Source organism: Trichechus manatus, unplaced genomic scaffold, assembly GCF_000243295.1.
Source record: "Trichechus manatus latirostris isolate Lorelei unplaced genomic scaffold, TriManLat1.0 scaffold00244, whole genome shotgun sequence".
In the NCBI taxonomy this organism is placed as follows: domain Eukaryota; kingdom Metazoa; phylum Chordata; class Mammalia; order Sirenia; family Trichechidae; genus Trichechus; species Trichechus manatus.
Genome location: NW_004444180.1, coordinates 228,816 through 237,866, shown reverse-complemented (window position 1 = coordinate 237,866; position 9,051 = coordinate 228,816).

Sequence of the window (9,051 nt, the reverse complement as noted above, 5' to 3'; positions counted from 1 at the left end):
GTATGGGTCTTATTAATAGTAATGTATTAATTCATTACTTGTGACAGCTGTACCGGGCACAAATGTAAGGTATTAACAATAGGAAAAATGAAGTGTGGAGTACATGCAAACACTATGCAATATCTTTGCAACATTTCTGTGAATCTAAAACTATTCTAAATTTAAAGTTTATTAAAGAAAATATTAATGTCTACCACTAAATAAATACTACCCTAGAGAGTGTGAAATGGTATCTCATTGTGGTTTTCCTTAGCATTACTATAATGACTTACATATGTTGAACATCTTTTTTCATGTACCTTTTGGCATGTGTACATCTTACCTGTAGAAATAGCTATTCAAATACTTTTCCTATTTTTAATTGGTTTATTTGTATTTTTTATTATTGAGTTGTATTATTTCTGTGTATATCCTGGATACTGTTGTTCATGTTAGGTGCCGTCAAGTCAGTTCCTATTTGTAGTGACTCTATGTACAGCTGGACCACTGGTCCTGCACCATCCTCACAATCGTTGCCATGTTTGAGCCCAATGTTGCAGCCACTGTGTCAGCCCATCTCATAGAAGGTCTTCCTCTTTTTTTCTGACCCTCTACTTTACCAAGCATGATGTCCTTCTCCAGGGACTGGTCCCTCCTGAGAACATGCCCAAAGTATGTGAGACGCAGTCTCACCACCCTTGCTTGTAAGGTGCATTCTGGCTATACTTCTTTCAAGATAGATTTGTTCATTCTTCTGGGGTCCATGACATATTCAATATTCTTTGCCAACACCATAATTCAAAGGCATCAATTCTTCTTGCGTCTTCCTTATTCATTGTCCATCTTTTGCATGCATATGAGGTGATTGAAAATACCATGGCTTGGATACTTGCACCTTATAAAATATATGATTTGCAGATATGTTCTCCCATTCTGTAGGTGTCTTTTCACTTTCTTGATTGTGTCGTATGAAGCACAAAGAGTTAAAATTTTTATGAAATCCAATTTATCTGTTTCTTCTTTTGTTGCCTGTGCTTTTGGTGTCATATCTAAGAAACCATAGCCTAATCCAAGGTTATGAAGATTTACACTTATGTTTTCTTATAGGTGTTTTATTCTTTTAGCCCTTACATTTAGGTCTTTCATCTATTTCAAGTTAATTTTTCTGTATGATGGGATATAGGGGCCTGACTTCATTCTTTTGCACGTGATTATCCATTGTCCCACCAGCATTTTCTGTAACACTATTCTTTCCCCATTGAATTTTCTGGGCACCTGTGGTGCAGTGAATTAGTTAATATGGCCCTTTTAGCCATAGTCTTTGTAATCCCCACCAAATGACTGTGTGGGGCTATGCAAATGAGGTATATGGATTCCTAACAAGGGGATTGGTCAGTTTTGACATCCCACTATGCTTAAAGGGGGACACTGAGAGAGAGAGAGAGGAGAAGCTGTAACACAGAAGACAGAGAGGGAGAACTGTAACACTGGAGATGGCAAGAAGAAGCGGCAGAGAAACAGTGGTAGCAGAACTAGGAGACTGCAGGAGACAGTGTGGTGGGCTTCCTGGCCTACAGAGCAAGGAAGCCGAACACCTTTGGGCAGGAGGCTTACTGGCAGAGTAGGGTGCCCTTGGGTACTCATTGGCAGACTGAAGGAGCTTTGTAACATTTGACCAAGCAAGCCAGAGGCCAGGCTGAGGGGCCAAAGGTCCAAGATCCAGGGAGAAAACAGCCTGTGGGCATGGCTGAGAAGAGGCTGTCCTTATCTGAAGAAATGTATCCTGAACATTCCTGAACCTGAATTGTAACCTCTTACTTGCCTAATAAACTATATAACTGAGATTATGGTCAGAGTACTGTGTGGCCATTGCAATGAATTATCAAACTCAGCAGAGAAGCAGAGAGCACTGTGGGAGGGACATATGGTGTCAGAATTGGTAAAAAGGGCTGGCAAGAGAGGGTATGTCTGACCTCTACTTCATAGGAATCAGCCTTGGGCCGTTGATCTTGATTCTCCTTCTCCCTTGTGGAGTTAGAGGAGGTCACATGCCTCCACCACGCCATTTTTACAGCTGGTGTCAGGAGTGGGATTAGCTGCAATGGATCCAGACTCATGGAAGCATGGGAATTTGTAAGAGAAAGAACAAAGGGGCTTGGGAAGTGAACTTTTGATTCTTAGACGGTTATTTTCATTACTGTCTGTAATGACTGAAAGGTAAGTAAGAAATGTTATGTTGCTACAGCTGAAGGGAGAAAAGCCACATCTGGTGTGGCAAGGGCCAGGCTGGTTAAATTGGATGATTGATAGGGAGCCAAAGTCTTCTAGCTCCACTCAGCCAGAGGCCCAAGGCCATATGCATATGAATGGGAAAATAGTCAAAGGGTGGAGAAGATGAAACTGGAATGTTTTAAAAAAGGGTTATGTGTTTTATTTGAATCTATTATGGATATTGAATGTTTCTCCTACTTAGTGTTGTAAAACAGACCGAAATGTATGATGGAAATGAATATTGGGTATTATAGATTACAGAGAGTATGTAACTCTGCCTTCAGCCAATACTTGATTGGATATGCTAAAAGGGGAACTACAGTTTGCCCAAAAGAAACACAGGCTGTTCATTCAATGTTGTAGCCCTGTGTATACCTGAGCCCCACCCTAACCCTTCAGAGTCAGGGAATTTTGCATTTGAAAAAACATGCAGACCTGCCCAGAACTGCTGAGAGAACAGAAGATTTGCTTTTGAAGGAAAGATATGCAGGGGTTAAAGATGACTGTTTTGGTTTTTGAATTTCAAGCAAGCAAGTGTTTTGCCTTTGGGTGTATTGAGGCAGGAAAAGTCAGTGTCCATCAGAACCCCCTTCCAGGACTGGAAGTTAAAGGGAGTTGGCAAGCAGACAGCCTGGTATACTCATCTGAGCTGACTGCCTGGGTCCACTAAGTGAATGGAAATGGGGAGAGTGCAGCAATGAAGAGACTTGCTGAGTTTGGACGTGTTACTCTGGCACCCATTGACCTAGCCCACAGAGGATAGGGATGAGAAAGAGAGAGAAAGGGTTGGCTGGTCAGAAGTGCAGAGAGTTGTGTGGACTCCTGAGCTTATGGGTGGTGCCCATTGACCTAGCTCATAGGTGCTAGGGATGACAGAGGAAGAGAGAGAAGGGGCTGGCTGGTTTGAAGTGCAGAGAGATGTGTGAACTCCCAAGCCTATGACTGGTACCCATTGTGACCTAGCTTGGATGTCTGGGAATGAGCTGATCAGAATCCAACTGAATGAAGAGAAAGATGTTTGACACTGTGAGTTCATGTAGATTGCAGCAATTTGATCGTTTGCTCTGGACTGAACTTTGGTTACAGATGCAGATACTCAGATTTGCCTCCTGTCTTGAGCTGGATTCTCTAAAGAACCAAAACCAGTGAAGTGTGTATGTGTATATAAAACCAAACCTTTTGCCGTTGAGTCGATTCTGACTCACAACGACCTTGTAGGACAGAGTAGAACTGCCCCACAGGGTTTCCAAGGAGTGGCTGATGGATTTGAACTGCTGACCTTTTGGTTAGCAGCCGAGCTCTTAACCATTGTGCCACTAGGGCTTCATATATATACTTAGAGAAAGAGACAGAGAGAGATTTATCTCAAGGAAGTGTCTCACATGGTTATAGAGGCTGGCAAGTCCCAACTCCATGGGTAAGGCATCAGGCTGTAGCCTTCTCCTCCTTCTACACAGCTGCAGGGTCAGACAAACCCAAGATCGGTAGGTCAGATAGCAGGCTACTGGCTCACAGGCTGTGAAGGCTGAAAATCCCAAGATCGGCAGGTAAGCTGCTAGCTCAAGTCCCAAGAACCAGAGGTCAGACGATGACAAGCCAGATGCAGGATCCCAAGCCAGAGCCTTGAACATCCATTTATATACTGGAGGAAGGCCACACCCCCAAAGAAACTCCCTTTCAACTGATTGGCTGCTCATAGCAGATCTTATCATGGAGTTGATTACAACATTACATAATTGCCAAACCACATCACCACACAACTGCCAAACTATGTTATAACTGCCAAAACACTGAGAATCATGGCACAGCCAAGTTGACACACAACTTTAACCATCCAAGTCCACCCGTTATCAACTTGGCAACTGTACACATCTACATAAACCATACACGTTCTCTAAATAAAGACAATTATAAAGTCACACTTGCACCGAACATGATACAACTAACAAATGTAAAACTAAAAATGCACCAGCCCTGTTTACATTGTATATTTTATAAGTGAAGAAAATAAAAATATTTCATGCACACATACAAGGAAGAAATACTCATAACAATTACAGTTCTAGTTTCTGCAACTGGTCACGTGGTAGTAGCTGGTATTTAGAACTACCTTCTTCCGACGTCACCCTTTGGTGAGTATTCACATGAGACACAAATATCTTCACTTCTTTGGCCCATTCAGAGAGGTCTAGCCACGTACCTTTTCCCCATACCTCCTTGTTTCCAATTTTCCTATCGTGTTCCTTCCAAGTCCCTGACCATCCAGCCAAAACCATTGGCCACAGCCCATGAATCAGTATACAATCGCACATCTGGGCATTTCTTTTTCCGAGCAAAGAGAACAGCCAGGTGCACTGCTCAAAATTCTGCCCGTTGGGAGGATTTCCCTTCACCACTCTCCTTCAGGGAGGTCCGAGAAAGGAGCTGTAGTGCTGCCACTGTCCACTTTCGAGTGATGCCTTCGTATTGCGTGGAACCAACTGCAAACCAGGCACAAATTTTCTCTTCCTTAGTCAACTGATCATAAGGAACTCCCCCATGAAGCCATAGGTGCAGACTGGGAGATAGAAGGCAATGTGACAGAAGTGGAGACCAGGGGCATTTGGGCCACTTCCTTGTGCAATTTACTTGTGCCTTCAGGTCCTGCTCTGGCCAGATCTCATATATACCACTTCCATTTAATGATGGAGTGCTGCTGTGCACGTCCAATTTTATAACTCTGCGGGTCAGACAACACCCAGTTCATGATGAGCAGCTCAGGCTGCTTGGTGATTTTTGTGGCCCATGGTGAAGCGTTCAGTCTCTACTAAGGCCTGGTAACTGTGGGGATATGTGGCATTTAAACAAGGCTGCACTATGGCTAACTTCATCCTTTCAAATGCCCAAGTGCGGAACACAGTGAAACATGTCAGTGATGATGACTTGTTTTTCCAAAACCCACTGTTCCTTTACTAATTGACTTGTTTGCTTGAAACCCATTCTTTCTTGCCTGAAACTTCTTGTTATTCACCTAAAGCCCATTGTTCTGTGATTTGCTTCATTGGTTGCTGTATTGACTATAAATAAACTCCTGGGACTGAAGTGGGGGTCGACTCCTCAGAGTGACCCTCCTTGGCCCCACTTCTCTGTAAGAGTTGTGGCATCGGTTACTGACATCACCGCTCCAACAATCGTCGCTGCGCCGACAGGTAATGAGCCAAAAGCTGTTTCTCAAAAGAATAGTAGTTATCTGCAGAGGATGGCAGGGCTTTGCTCCAAAATCCTAAGGGTCTGGGCTGTGAGTCTCCAATAGGGGCCTGCCAAAGACTCCAAACAGCATCTCTATCTGCCACTGCCACTTCAAGCACCATTGGATCAGACATATCATATGGCCCAAGTGGCAGAGCCGCTTGCATGGCAGCCTGAACCTGTTGCAGAGCCTTCTCTTGTTCTGAGCTCCACTCAAAACTAGCAGCTTTTTGAGTCACTTGATAAATAAGCCAGGGTCATGTACCCAAATGAGGGATATGTTGCTCCAAAATCCAAAGAGGCCCACCAGGCATTGTGCCTCCTTTTTAATTGTGGGAGGAGCCAGATACAATTACTTTTCCTTCACTTTAGAAGGAATATCTCAACGTGCCCCACACAACTGGACCCCTAGAAATTTCACTGCGGTGGAAGACACTCGAATTTTTGTTGGATTAATTTCATACCCTCTAGCATGCAAATATTTTGCCAATAAGTCCAGAGTCATTGACACTTCTTTCCTACTAGGTCCAATCAGCATAATGTCATCAATGTAATGGAGCAGTATGATTTCTTGTGGAAGGGAAAGGCAAACAAGGTCCTTGCGGACTAAATTATGACACAGGGCTGGAGAGTTGATATATCTCTTAGGTAGGACAGTGAAGGTGTATTGCTGGCCTTGCCAGTTGAAGGCAAACTGCTTCTGGTGGTTTTTTGAAACAGGTATGGAGCAAAAGGCATTAGCCAGATCAATAGCTGCATACCAGGTACCAGGAGATTTATTAATTTGCAATGAAATAACATCTGGAACAACAGCTGCAAATGGAGTCACCACCTGGTTAAGTTCATGACAATCTACTGTCATTCTCCAAGATCCATCTGTTTTTTGCAAAGGCCAAATAGGCGAGTTGAATGAGGATGTGTTGGAAATCACCACCCTTGTATCCTTCAAGTCCTTCATGGTGGCAGTAATCTCTTCAATCCTTCCAGGAATGCAGTATTGCTTTTGGTTTACTATCTTCCTAGGTAGTGGCAGTTCTAATGGCTTCAACTTGGTTTTTCTTACCATAATAGCCCTTACTTCACTTGTCAGGGATCCAGTGTGGGAGTTCTGCCAGTTACTGACAGTATTTCAAGAATGCATTCTGGAACTGGGGAAATCCCTACAGGATGCATTTGGGGAGCCATTGAATCCACTATGAGAGGAACCTGAGCTAGGACTCCATTAATAACCTGACTTCCATACACTCCCACTCTAACTGGTGGGCCACAGTGGTGTTTTGGGTCTCCTGGAATTAGTGTCAGTTTAAAGCCACTATACAGTCATTCCTGAAAAGTCTAATTATTTCCTTTCCCCCGGTGAGCAGTCGCTCTCGTAAAAGGCCATAGATCTCTTTGGGGAAGGTTGGGAGAAAGATTAATAGTATAAATTTTTGGCAGTGTAGTGGGTTCCTTCCTCAAGGGGACCTGGCCTCCCCTTCATTCAAGTGGTTATGGGTCTTTAAACTCGCTCAAGTCTTGGAATTGATTGAGGGACCGTGACTCTCTATTTTCGCAATTTGAGTTAGGCTGTTGTTCACTTCAGCTAGAATTCTTCCACTTGTACAGATCAAGTAAATAGATTTCCCATCTATTTCACTCCTAGAAACACAATGATTAAGTAGTCAACACCATAAGTCTATACGAGTCAGACTATTCTGATTACTGCTTTGACTCTGCTGTCCATCACAGTAACCACGCCCATCTTATCTTTGTTGATTGAGTGCCACCACTTGACCCCTACCACCACCGGGTCCAATCAGCCCCATTGTAGTTAAGTGTCTTAATTCAGTTAGAGCAGTTCCCACCGTCAAGTCTGACTTACATAAAGTAGCAGTCAGAGCAGTCTTCAAGGATGATGGGGCTCCCTTCACAAATTTGTTCGTCATTGTTGTAGTGAAAAGTGTGTCCTCTGGGCACTGTATCTGTGGGTATGTGGGTCTAATATGATAAATCCACTCTGACATGTCAATTTCCCTAAGCCTTTTGATACTTACTTCTACAGTATTTCAAAGCAGGCCTGTTACTTCAATTTGATTTAGTGTAGGCCAGAGCATAATCCATGCTTCAGTGAACCATCCAAATAAACTTATATCCTTTCCTAACCTCTCGAGCTGAAACATTGAATTAAGCATCTGTGTTTAGTGGGCCCATATCAATAAACTCAGACGGATTCATCTTTACGTTCCTTGCACCATTATCCCACACTCTTGATAGCCATTCCCACCCATATTCCCTAGGTTTCTGTTTGTACATATTAAGAAGTCAAGCAGTTCTTTTGAAGTATAGTGTGCCTCCTCCTGAGTCACACTTTGTACTTCACCTTTTGAAGCTCGCTGGGACATAAGTCTAGTTATAGGTCTAGAAGCAAAAATGGGTGGTGGGGATGTATTCTGAGAACATTCAGCAAGGTCTTGTAAGGCAACTGCCTCAGGTGATGCCCAGGCAATGACTCAGATACCTCCCCAGGTGATGACTCAGACAAAGGCTCTTTAAACACAACTGGGTTAATCTCATCAGATAGGGATGGAGAGGCTAGTGGTTTTACTCGGAAGGGTGGCTTACAGACAAAGATGGAGTAATCTTTTCAGATGGGAGTGAGAGGGCTGGTTCTGTTGGCAGGAATGATTCAACAGAATCTAGGGGTTCAGTGTCCCCAGTTTCCTGATTATCTGCCCATATGTCCCTATGCCAAGTTTTAAGATCTCATTTCTTCCCAATCAATGCCTTCTCTTTAACTGCAGACACCATTCAAGGTTGGGAATTCAATTGGTGTTGTAATTCAGCCATTCTTACAACAAGACTCTGGGTCTGGTTTTCAGCAACATCAGCTTTGTTACACAAGAAATAAGGCTTTCTTTCAGGGCACAAGTGGCAACATTGAGGTCATTTATGTGGCGCTTAAGCTGTGACTCTGAAGCCCTGAGCTCATCTCTTTCTTTCATCACTTTGTCTGACGAAAGTAGACTAACCAGCCAGCTTCCTTATACTTCTTATTCCGAAAAAATTGTAGAAAAATGTGAAGCATATGATCATCCAGAGACTCGCTGCTCACCAATACTTGATCTATTGGTGGTGATATGTTACATATTTCTATTGCCACCACTGCCATGGATTAACAGTGCCCTCTTTACTACTAAAGCAGAGTCATCAACATCTTTAAGACTAACCAGATTTGCAAACCACATTCAGTTGGATTGCCGTTCTTGGGAATAGGCATAAATATGGATCTCTTCCAGTTGGTTGGCCAGGTACCTGTCTTCCAAATTTCTTTGCATAGTGGAGTGGCCTTTGCAGTGCTGCATCTGTTTGTTGAAACGTCTCAATAATCAATATCATTAATATCACACATAAGTAAAATTTTGCTGAAAATCATTCAAAAGCAGCTGCAGCAGTATATCAACAGGGAACAGCCAGAAATTCAAGCCAGATTCAGAAGAGGACATGGAACCAGGAATACCATTACTGATGTCAGATGGAGCCTGACTGAAAGCAGAGAATACCAGAAAGATGTTGTCTTAGTCATCTAGTGCTGCT